The sequence below is a fragment of the Ambystoma mexicanum genome, chromosome 8 (genome assembly GCF_040938575.1).
Source record: "Ambystoma mexicanum isolate Mex_15411 chromosome 8, UKY_AmexF1_1, whole genome shotgun sequence".
Classification (NCBI taxonomy): domain Eukaryota; kingdom Metazoa; phylum Chordata; class Amphibia; order Caudata; family Ambystomatidae; genus Ambystoma; species Ambystoma mexicanum.
This window is the reverse complement of record NC_090929.1, coordinates 1,725,232,819-1,725,245,863: the sequence shown is the minus strand read 5'-3', so window position 1 is coordinate 1,725,245,863 and position 13,045 is coordinate 1,725,232,819.

The window sequence follows — 13,045 nt, the reverse complement described above, 5'->3', positions numbered from 1 at the left end:
CAAGAGAAGTTAAACACTCTGATACAACCGAGTGGCAGATCCACTGAAGAGCTAACACAACTTCACCCTGACCACAGAAGCCGAATGGAAGTCGACCCTCCACCCAAGGTTGGCACGGGTTCCTGGTTGTAGATAACAGGTCACCACCTGGCAGCCAGAGGTTGGAAGAGGGTTAGTGAGAGGTTGTGAATTGATAGGGAAACTTAGGAACACCGGAAAGAGGGTTTGGAAAACCTAAATGGATGCAGAGGGTTGGGGAGGGAAAACACAGCATTTGTAACCAGATAACTTGCATCAAACCTACGCAAGGACCAGATATCTCCTGTACCTACTGCCCCTCATTACTCAATAGATCGTATTAGGAAAACCTGTACTCCTGTCAAACATGCTCATACATTCATTACACAAATAGAAGCAGGTGGTTGCCAGGCAATAACACACACATAAGCACATGTAATAAAATTAAACCCTTATGGTTACAAGACAAGAACATATGTCACTGCAAACAATATGGAAGCACGAAATGAGTTTTGCAGTAATTAGGAAATGTCCAATCAATCAACCTCTGGACCCCCACCTTTCCACACTGGTCTCTGACGGATTCCGTGATTAGCGTGTGCCTTATTTTTCATGTGATAGCATTGCTTGACCCATGCACCTTTCCCCACAACAGCAGATGTCACAGTATGTAGATTGCCAACAATTACATATGTTTGGCCCGAGGGACCATCTGCGGTACACTCAGGCGAGCTTGGTAGTGCGTTGAGAAGAAATGGTGCTGACCCGCGAGCCTCCAGGGGTCGTTATGGGAGAGCTGTACACGGCAACTCGGCTCTGCGTGTGAGGTGTGACCTGCAGCACCAGCCGCAGAGCTAGCTTAGCCAGACCATGGAGAAAGGACAAGCACTTTCAGCCCGCACCTGCTTTCATCCACTCCTCGTATTTGCCATGCACACGCATTCCCAAATCTGCCTCCTCAGCTGCTCCTGCTTTCAGCCCGTGCCTGCATACATCTGTAATCACCAGCAAGCGGCACGGGCTGAGGCAGAGCTTAAGAAGCCAACCCGGCAGCCTCTCCCTCGTGTGTCCTGTCACGTGGCCGGTGCCGGCCTTGATGGGAAATGTAGTTTCTCCTGCAGAAGCTCGTTCCTACCACCTAACAATGCCACAGCTTGTTGGCCTGGAGATTATTCTTTTAGTTTATTCCATTCAGTTTATTCATTTATATGATGCGCACCGGACCCGGGGCTCCTGCCACTGCATACCAATCCAACAATCTCATCCCCAATGCTTACATCGAGGCAGTTCCACCAAAAGTCCTTGGGTAAGAAGCCCAAATTATCCCAGATTTGGTGTTTGCACAAAGGAACGATCCCTTGCTTGCAGAACCCTTTCTTCATGTGTTATCTGAGGAGGAGGTCAGATGAGACATTTGTCCTGATGGTACTCCTAAATCACACATAATGGTGCCCAAAAGTCACAAAAAAATAGTTTTAAAAATTGCACACTCCCATTTGACAGGTGGTCATTTAGGAGTGGCTAAAACGCAAGCACAGACATGGAGCTGTTTTTATTGGCTAGGGATGTATGCCGATGTGAAAAACTTTGTGCTCACTTGCGGCTTATGCCAAAAGACCAGCTTCTGGATGCACCTTCCAGCTTAATTACAACATTTGCCAATCATTGATGAACCATTTTCACGAATAGGCATGGACATAGTTGGGCCCTCTGATCCATCCAAACTAGGGAACCGATATATATTGGTAATAGTGGATTATGCAACTTGCTATCCTGAAGCATTCCCATTACACAATAATACAACCCAACAAATTCTCAGACATTTGATCCCCTATTTTTCACTTGTTGGGGTCCCGAAGGAGATCCTAACGGACCAGGGGACTACCTTTATGAGCAGATTGATGTCAGAGGTAAAGGAAATTCTACATATTAAAGCATTGAGAACTTCCATGTATCACTCACAGACTGCAAGATTAGTGGAATGGTTTAATAAAACCATAAAACATATATTCTTTAAACTAATTGAAGCTGCAAGCAAAAACTGGGACATGATGACACCCTGGGCACTTTTTGCTGCTGAAAATCTCCACTGTCCTCAACAAAGTTTTCTCCATTTTAACTGCTATATGGCAGAAAGCCACAGGATATCTTTGATATGTTACGGGAGACTTGGGAACAGCGGGAGAAAGCTATTTTGCCCCTTTTTTATTTATTTTTTATTGTGCTTTGGTTTATACAAGTGTAACACTTTTCACAACGTGTATAAAATCATAGAAATGAAAAATACTTTTGAGAATATGTTATGTTATGTTATTTTGCATTTATATAGCGCCTTATATACCATTGGTATGGTCTGAAGGCGCTGGTAGGTTGAACGCCCTTGGGAACCGAAGTTCAGGTCAGTAGAGAGAGTAGAGGGAGTCCAAAAGTGCGTGTGCGCACCAGGTATGTGTGCAGCTGGTGCGGAAATCGAGTGGTAGCTGCTTCTTAGCTGTAGGTGTGGTGGTTGAGCAGTCAGGAGTATGTGTTCGCTCTGGTCGGTTTTACCCAGAACGAGTGTGGCTGCGTTAGGCCTGAGGAGAACGCCTGGCTGGGGGGTGTGAAACCAGCAATGATTACTTAGAGTGATGTGGAGTAAGCGGGAGAATGTAGATATGAGAACAGTTATACCGAATGGTGTCATAGTATCTCTGTGTTCTAGATGAGTGGTGGTGTAAGGGGGAGAGCAAGCATGGGGTGTGGTATGATGTATGTTTTCAAGTGTTTCCTTCATTCCAAAGCATATTAAGTATCGTCCGTTGCACATGTTCGTCCGTTCCTCATACTCGTCCGCTCCACACATTCGTCCAGTCATTATCATCGTCTAGTTCACACCCTTGTCCAGTCCGCACACTTGTCCGGTCCGCACGCTTTCTTTGCTGCGATTGGTGTGAGCGAGGGTAGGCGGGTCAGAGGGGGGGAAGGTGGCAGGGGTATGATGGCAAGGCGGGGGGTGGGTGATTGCAGGGTGAGGTGTGGTAGTGGGGGGAGCGGGCATGGGCAGTGCTGGCGGGTCGGCAGTGGGGTTCAGGAGATGAGTGGTCTTGGGTTTCTGATGGGCACTGGTGGAGTTGGTGCGCTCATGATTGGTGTGAGCTTTGGGTTGATTTGGGAGGGTTTTCTGATTGTAGTTCTAGGGTCGGTGACTCACACTTATAGGTACACTTCTGGGCTCAACTAGTCAAGGACTAATTGGTGCTTCTAAGCAATTGGGTATACTTCTAAGTGCAACTTGGTACGGTTCTAAATGCAATTGGGTACACTTTCTTAATGCAGTTGGGTATACTACTGAGTTGAGCAACTTTTCAGAGAGGCTATTGGGCGCAACTTCAAATGTAGTTGGGTGTACTTCTAAATGCAGGTGGGAACAGTCCTAAATTCAACTTTCTCAGAGAGGCTATTGGGTGCAATTTCTAAATGCAATTGGGTACACTTCTAAATGTTGGTGGGAACAATTCTAAATTCAACTTTCTCAGAGAGGGTGGAGGGTACAGTTCTAGATGCAGGTAGGAACAGTTCTTAATTCAACTTTCTCAGAGAGGCTAATTGGGCGCAGCTTCTAATTAAGATTGGGTATAATTCTAATGCAGGTGGGAACAATTCTGAATTCAACTTTCACAGAGAGGCTATTGGGTGCAACGTTCAAGTGTAACTGGGTACACTTCTAAATGCAGGTGGGAACAGTTCTAAATTCAATTTTCAGATAAGCTATTGGGTGCAGCTTCTAAATGCAATTAGAATAGAATTGAATAGAATTGTATAAAAAGAACACCAATATATACAATATAGTATCAAACAGCATCACGTGATTTACTTTGCCAATTTTTCCAAAATAATCTTCAAGAAAGAACATAATGCTAGTATCAGTTTTTGGTTGATACTCCACATTAATCTGCACCAGAAAAGCTCATTTATGGCCTCTGACCCCAATAGGCACCTTCTGATCTCAGATAAGGCCGGGCAAGCCATCACCAGGTGCTTTAAGGTCTCAACCATATTGCAATTCATGCAAAGCCTACAACCTACTTCCCCCTCCGGTCGTTTCCAGTTGCGAACCCTTTCCAAGGTTGGAAACGGGTTCAACTGAAAGTGCAAGTAGAGTTGGCGAGCAGTCGGGCATGGAAAAATCTGAATATACAGCGAAATCGCAGCTCTTTTGGTCCCAAACTTCGCATATTCTGTGTAAAGTTTGTAGGAGCCCATTCGATCAATAGTATTCTGCCAGTCATATTCATACAACCTTTTTCTTTTTAAACTAAGGGCAGAGATTGTGTGTCGATTCTTCCACAGATGAGTCTGTCTTCTGCAGAGTTTCAGTCATCTGTTCCTTGAAACTAGTAATACCACTACCTGAACTACTCGACTGTGGGGAACCCCAACACTGATAATGAATTGGGCGGAGGATTTGGTAATTTTGCATACTCTGCCAGCTTCCTCCACAGTGCTCTTGTCGCAAGGGAGATCATAACAAACTCATGCCTGATTATGGCATTTGGCACACTGTTAGCTACCCCAAAGGTCTTCTTCCAAAACAAACCCTGAATGGTATTAAGACAGGCCCCCATGTCAAATGGGCAGATGTCTAATCCGTACACAACGGTTGGCTCCATCTTCAGGAGATATTAGGATAGCAGAGGTTTCAACGAGAAACAGCATAGTTGTGAGCAAATTAGCTTTAACCTGGCGAACAAAGAAGCTGTTTTGCTTTTTAGCATTTGCTCCCATCCTTGTTGCGATGAACTATTAGAGACATGGTACCCCAAGTAACGCAACGTTTGAACCCTTTCCATGGCGTTGTCACCTACTCTCCATGCAAAGGTTTTAGGGGACCTCTTGGTTGAGTAGACCACTATCTTTGACTTTTGGCAGTTGATAGTCAAGTTGTTTTGTATTGCATACTCGAAGAACAGGCACAACATGTGCTGTAAGCCCATAGGAGTGAGGTCAAACAACACTATGGCCCTCATTAGGACCCTGGCGCTAAGGGGTTTGCGCCAGCGTTAGCTGCGCCGACCCCTTACCGCCAACTACGAGTTCCCATAGCGCCATGGTCATTTTTCCGCCCGCTTTTTGCGGGCGTAAAAATCCATGGCGCTATGGGACCTCGGTGTTAATTACGCCACCGTAGTGTACGGTGGCGTAATTAACACCTTCCCCACTCCCATTGAGCCCTATGGGGCCGAAATGGGAATGGGGAAGGGTAAATGGGTCAATGGGGACTTACCGCCCCGCCGACCTCGGAATGGGGCGGTAAGTCCGCCATCCGCCATGGCGTAAAGGGACTTTGCGCCATGGCGGAAAAGTCCGCCGATGGCGGAAAAAATCCGCCAGGGTCGTAATGAGGGCCAATGTCATCCGCAAAGGTGTTGTGATTGAGTGTTACCATTCCCAGTCTAACTGGGCTTGTTGTACCTGCTTCCCAAAGAGCACCCATGTCTGCCATGTAGAGGTTGAAGAGGGTTGGCCCCACCACACAACCCTGTCTCAACCCCACAAAGGTCTGAACCGGCTTGGACAGGGCACCTTCACCACTGAACCTCACCCTCGGAGTGGTGGTTGTGTGTAGCAGACAGAGCAGAATCACTAAGTGAGTTGGGATCTGTGTTTGACACCAATTTCTCCCACAGTGTGTTCCTACTAACTATGTTGAAAGCACTGGACATGTCTATTGAGGCCATATAGACAGTCACAACCCCACCTTTCTTACTGCCTGTTGTAATTGAGACATAGTAAATGCATTCAGGGAGGTACTTGTGCCAGCTCGAAACCCAATTTGAAAGTGGGAATAACAGATTCAAAGATCTTATGTTCACTTCTCAGTAGTAGCATGGCAAAGATTTTGCTGGTCGAATCCAGCTGGGCGATAGGCTGATCATTCTTGGGATCTGATTTGTCCCCTTGTTTGTAGATTGGAATGATGGTTGACTGCCTCCAGGTATCCGGGACCATGCCTGTTGCAGTGACATGATTAAATAAATCCCCCTAGAGGGCGAAGCCAAGTACCCAGGTTGTTTTTAATCCATCAGTATTCGGGGGGCGAGCGGGGTGTTATCTGGGCCAGGAGCCCTCGAGGGTTTTGCTCTGCCAATCGCCCAAGCCACATCATCATCTTCCCAGCTGGATATGGGTGTTCTCCATTCAGAGCTACTAATGAGGGAGAGTGGCCACATCATCATCTCCCCAGGGCTACTAATGAGGGGGAGTGGCCACATCATCATCTTCCCAGCTGGATATGGGTGTTCTCCATTCAGAGCTACTAATGAGGGAGAGTGGCCACATCATCATCTCCCCAGGGCTACTAATGAGGGGGAGTGGCCACGTCATCATCTCCCCCGCTGGATATGGATGTTCTCCATTCAGGGCTACTAATGAGGGGGAGTGGCCACGTCATCATCTCCCCAGGGCTACTAATGAGGGGGAGTGGCCACATCATCATCATCTTCCCAGCTGAATATGGATGTTCTCCATTCAGGGCTACTAATGAGGGGGAGTGGCCACGTCATCATCTCCCCAGCTGGATATGGATGTTCTCCATTCAGGGCTACTAATGAGGGGGAGTGGCCACATCATCATCTCCCCAGGGCTACTAATGAGGGGGAGTGGCCACCTCATCATCTCCCCAGCTGGATATGGATGTTCTCCATTCAGGGCTACTAATGAGGGGGAGTGGCCACATCATCATCATGATCATCTCCCCAGCTGGATATGGATGTTCTCCATTCAGGGCTACTAATGAGGGGGAGTGGCCACGTCATCATCTCCCCAGGGCTACTAATGATGGGGAGTGGCCACCTCATCATCTCCCCAGCTGGATATGGATGTTCTCCATTCAGGGCTACTAATGAGGGGGAGTGGCCACGTCATCATCTCCCCAGCTGGATATGGATGTTCTCCATTCAGGGCTACTAATGAGGGGGAGTGGCCACATCATCATCTCCCCAGGGCTACTAATGAGGGGGAGTGGCCACGTCATCATCTCCCCAGCTGAATATGGATGTTCTCCATTCAGGGCTACTAATGAGGGGGAGTGGCCACGTCATCATCTCCCCAGCTGAATATGGATGTTCTCCATTCAGGGCTACTAATGAGGGGGAGTGGCCACGTCATCATCTCCCCAGCTGGATATGGATGTTCTCCATTCAGGGCTACTAATGAGGGGGAGTGGCCACATCATCATCTCCCCAGGGCTACTAATGAGGGGGAGTGGCCACCTCATCATCTCCCCAGCTGGATATGGATGTTCTCCATTCAGGGCTACTAATGAGGGGGAGTGGCCACATCATCATCATGATCATCTCCCCAGCTGGATATGGATGTTCTCCATTCAGGGCTACTAATGAGGGGGAGTGGCCACGTCATCATCTCCCCAGGGCTACTAATGATGGGGAGTGGCCACATCATCATCATCTCCCCAGCTGAATATGGATGTTCTCCATTCAGGGCTACTAATGAGGGGGAGTGGCCACGTCATCATCTCCCCAGCTGGATATGGATGTTCTCCATTCAGGGCTACTAATGAGGGGGAGTGGCCACATCATCATCTCCCCAGGGCTACTAATGAGGGGGAGTGGCCACGTCATCATCTCCCCAGCTGGATATGGATGTTCTCCATTCAGGGCTACTAATGAGGGGGAGTGGCCACGTCATCATCTCCCCAGCTGGATATGGGTGTTCTCCATTCAGGGCTACTAATGAGGGGGAGTGGCCACGTCATCATCTCCCCAGCTGGATATGGATGTTCTCCATTCAGGGCTACTAATGAGGGGGAGTGGCCACGTCATCATCTCCCTAGCTGGATATGGATGTTCTCCATTCAGGGCTACTCGGAGGAGTGCACCTTCTCCCGCCGGTAAAGAGTTTTTTTTTCATCGAGAAGCTTTCCAGACCTGGGATGTAATGGGACACATCATTGCGTCCCATCCCATTAGTGCCCAACATTTAGAGTGATCCCCTTGGATCAGTGTAGTAAGAAGTTCCTGGTTCTTAGTTATGTATGCTTCTCGTCTGATTTGTTTAAGGGTACTTTTGTATGTGTTAGTAATTTGCTTTGTAGCGAGCATGTATCCCATAACTCCCTTTGGTTTGTTCCGAGTGCCTTCAATGCCCTGCTCTTTTCTGCTCTTGCTTTGCTCACCCTTGGATCATATATGTGGGTGTGAGTAGTTCTACCATACAATTTTCCCCTATTCGTGATATCTTTTATGCATACATGTACCCAGGTGATTGTAGTTTTCCGAGGTAGGTTTCTACCCTTTTTTTAAAAAATCCAAAGCATCACTTGTTCCCACTTCTTAATGAACAGTCTACAGGCCCTAGAATTGCATTTCATGGTTATTCCCCCCCCACCCCCAGTAGCTAGAAAAGTAAGGGCCAAATAGGCCTGTGGTTAAGAGTAGCAGGAAGTGGTCGCTACCATGGGAGTCACCCCTCACTAATGGCTTGCACCCCCCGCTATCGTTGTTGAAACATAAAAGTGGTCAATCCATGAACCATACTCCACGTATGAACCCCCCCCCCCCGAACTGTCCCTCCTTCAGCATGCATACTTGCAAGTCCCAACTAGACAGAAACTGGTCCCAGATGAGGCCATTGTGGTTTGGACCCTGACTTGCCCCTCCACATGAAGCACACCCTCTTAGTTCCTGTGTTTCCACACACTGTGAATTTAGATCCACAGCTAAACTGATGTGTTGGTAGTCGTCCTTCCCAGCCAGAGTTCAAACACATTCCCTAGCTCAAAAGAGTATCTCTCAAGAGTGGTATTAACACGATTCCAATAGACGTTTCCAAGTAAAACGTTTTCTTTTAAACCTGGGAAAAAGAGGTTCACAGTAATTGGGCCCGAGGAGTTCACTGGGACTTTGCTATGTAGTCAGTTTAAGTTCAGGTGTATTCCAATGGCTAAGCCCCCTTTCATCCTACCTTTGGGGTCTTTAATTGCATTTTTGGAATAAGTAAAATGGGCATCTAATTCAAAGACGTGTGGACATGGTTTCTTGCAACAATATGACTCCCACAGATTTTCGTAGTGAGTTTGTGATAGCCCCGCGTGTTCCAGGAGACCACCTCTTCCCTTGTTTTCGTAGCCCCTAGAGCCTGTTTGATGACCGCTAGCGAGTGGTCAACGATAGACCCTTCCATGGATATTTTCAAGAATTAGTCAGCGTGCTCCTGAACTAATAATTCAGCCAACTCATATCCCAAGGATTTTAGGGTCATCCGATTGCTCTATACTATTTGAGCAATCAGGTTGGATGGAAAAACGCACAATTAACTGTCCGCACCTTTTTTAGGAAATGCCACCCTCAGGATGTCATCTGAGCGAAGTGCCCGTAAGGTGGGTATGGCTTGAAATCCCTTAATGATTTGACCTCTGTTCATATGTAGTTGGCCACACATGTTTGGAATGGTGGACCAGCCCATGATTGTGCCTCGAAAGTCGTCAGATGTTGCTAAGATGTTAGCTATGTTTTTTTTTTTTTTAAAAATGTATATTGTGCACTTAGTTTTTTGCAAACTTTAGACACATAAAAGAAAGAATCGTAGTATACAAAAATATAATACGATACAATGAATGCAAAACAAATAAACATTAAAACAACACCATCTGTACATTTCAGTTCGTCACAGGTCAAGTTAATTCGCTGAAATTCATAACTGTTAAGATTACACCGTACTTGTGCCAATTTAAAATGTCTTCAATGCTTCTCTCCATATATAAAAATCTGCAGCCGTGATTACAACTGATGATGCACTCAGTATGGTGACCAAAATTGGTCTCCGGAGCAATCATCAATGTTAGTTATGTAACGGTTGTTGCCACAGCAATAAAAGGTGTGCAGTGTCTTGCAGTACGCCAGAACGTGACATGTCTCTCTTTCTGTGTGTCAAAGACGTCAAAAACGTGCAAGTCGCTCCATAGTGGGCAGCAGATTCAAACGTAAATGCAGGATAAAACGTTTACGTTCAATGGAACAAAACTTTAACAGGTAGGTAGACGGCAAATACATAAGAAAACCTAATCTTAAAACATCATTGTATCTGGTTTCACCATAAAGCTTGTTAATGTTACTGGCCATATCCCAATGTCCGTCCTTTCTTTTGATTTTATCTGCATAATTGGGGTCAGTAGTCGACACATCGGTGGTTAAACTCAATTCACAGATAAATGCAGTAGCAGTGGTCACCAGATCAGCAAGAAAAATGATTTTTGCGCCCTGGACCAACTCTTTAGCCATGATAAAAAATAAATCGCTAGAAATGTGCTTGCTACCCAGGAACTTCGCATATAGAAGGGTTCTTTATACTGGCAAGAAGGTTTCAGTAAAGTGACCCCGTACTCGAGTCTCGGCGCCTCGACAGGAACACAATTTGGCACGTTAATTACCGATCTCAATATTTTCCCCGCAAGTTTTTCCAACCCAGCAACCTGTTTATTGTTAAAAACGACCGCCCCATATAGTATGGTAGGTATCATGCTTGTGCGGTATATCTCGAAGAATCCCCCGATGTTATACACTCCACGCTGAACAATGAAATGTTTAATGGCCAACCATTTTCTCCATACTTTGGGGTTGATTTTTTCTTGGTAGAAGGTAAGGCCAGGATTTGAAGTAATTGAAAAGCCCAAGTAATTATATCCAAGCACTCTGTCAAGGGGAGTCTTGTCTATATACCAGACATATTTACCCTTGTCGGTTCCCTTTTTACTCTTGCGCAGTATTTTAGATTTTGATGTATTGATAACCATGGCGTTCTTATTAGCATAGTCTGCGAACTCACTTATAGGCCGCTGTAGACCAACTGGAGTAAGATCAAACATAATGATGTCATCTGCGTATGAGCGCCAACGTATCTTTATACCATTTATGCTCGGATGGAAATTGTTAATTGAGGAAAAAACAGTATTCAAGTCTGCAGTGTAGAGGTTATACAAAATCGTACCCAGCACACAGCCTTGTTTGAGACCACTGTTTGCATGTATTTTGTAGAGAGTCCATCCGAGTTCAATCTGGTAGCTATATGTAAGTCCCCATGTGTAGCGTCTGGGTGAGATGACTTTGAAGTTGGTACTGTACCCGAGGTGGCTGTTAACCCATCCGCAGGTTGTGACTCTCCCATTGTCTTAGTAGTTGGAGTATCCTGTAGTTGTGGCACACTAGTTTGTATCAATTTAGGTATATCAGAAGAGCACCGTCCCTGCTCCTTGTTGTTGCTCTGTTATTTTTGCCTGTTTTTTCTTCTTAATTTGCCTCTTAGGCCTGACAGTGACTCCTATTGTCGATGTCATGGGTGGAACTGTTTGAGAATGCTCCGATTCCAAACCTTCTACTTGTGCACCTTCCACAGTTGTAGCTTCTAGATGATGCACCAAAGCACTGAAAACTGTCTTTTAATTATTTCCTTTGTTGCGGTTCTATGTTGGGAGTTTTTTATTTTACGTTGTTTACGTCCCTTCCGTTTCTGTCCAGTTACCCTCCTCCAACCCTGGTGGGCACCTTGCATGGAATCAGTGGTTGCCTCTTGCTGATCATTGTTAGACTTCTACGACTCCCTCATCTGCGGCATTGTCAGTTATTGCTTCTTGTACACGTAGATCTGCCAATGCTGTGGGACTGGCTGGCGTGTCCCAGAAGCTTGTGGCTGGTATTGGATGGTAGCCAACTGAGTCTAGTTGACATGATGGCGGCCTGTGAGGAAGATTAAAGTCTGTTCCGGTCTTCCCGCTGCCCCATGTTTGGCTTGTGTGTTAAAGACAGAAGCTGTCCCGTTGCTGTGTCAAGTGAGTTTTGTTTTTTGCGTGTTTTCCTGCACTCCTTGCTTAATATTGTTAGCAATGACTCTAGGACCAGGTGGAGCGCGGCAATGGACGCAGGACCCAGTGTTTCCACTTGTGGCATGATGTTTGAATCTCTCCTTAAGGAGATGTTTTTAGGAGTGAAGTAGTTGTCTTTTGGGAGGTGCTTCATGATGTAATGAGGCCTTATAGTGTTGCTCCTTTCCACTTCATGGAATGGCCTTTGTAAAGGATGTACGTCCAACGCCGTGGCCTCTCTGCCCAGTTCAAATCCCATGCAGTGTCCTTGTGAGCTTTTCTGTCCAACTCGAAAACATTTGTCCATGATGCCATGCATTTCATTGCACAATTTTTCGAAGGAGTGATCCAACACGCTGTTACCTTTATTCACTTATTCGCTCCTCGTTGTTGCTCTGTTATTTTTGCCTGTTTTTTCTTCTTAATTTGCCTCTTAGGCCTGACAGTGACTCCTATCGTCGATGTCATGGGTGGAACTGTTTGAGAATGCTCCGATTCCAAACCTTCTACTTGTGCACCTTCCACAGTTGTAGCTTCTAGATGATGCACCAAAGCACTGAAAACTGTCTTTTAATTATTTCCTTTGTTGCGGTTCCATGTTGGGAGTTTTTTATTTTACGTTGTTTACGTCCCTTCCGTTTCTGTCCAGTTACCCTCCTCCAACCCTGGTGGGCACCTTGCATGGAATCAGTGGTTGCCTCTTGCTGATCATTGTTAGACTTCTACGACTCCCTCATCTGCGGCATTGTCAGTTATTGCTTCTTGTACACGTAGATCTGCCAATGCTGTGGGACTGGCTGGCGTGTCCCAGAAGCTTGTGGCTGGTATTGGATGGTAGCCAACTGAGTCTAGTTGACATGATGGCCTGTGAGGAAGATTAAAGTCTGTTCCGGTCTTCCCGCTGCCCCATGTTTGGCTTGTGTGTTAAAGACAGAAGCTGTCCCGTTGCTGTGTCAAGTGAGTTTTGTTTTTTGCGTGTTTTCCTGCACTCCTTGCTTAATATTGTTAGCAATGACTCTAGGACCAGGTGGAGCGCGGCAATGGACGCAGGACCCAGTGTTTCCACTTGTGGCATGATGTTTGAATCTCTCCTTAAGGAGATGTTTTTAGGAGTGAAGTAGTTGTCTTTTGGGAGGTGCTTCATGATGTAATGAGGCCTTATAGTGTTGCTCC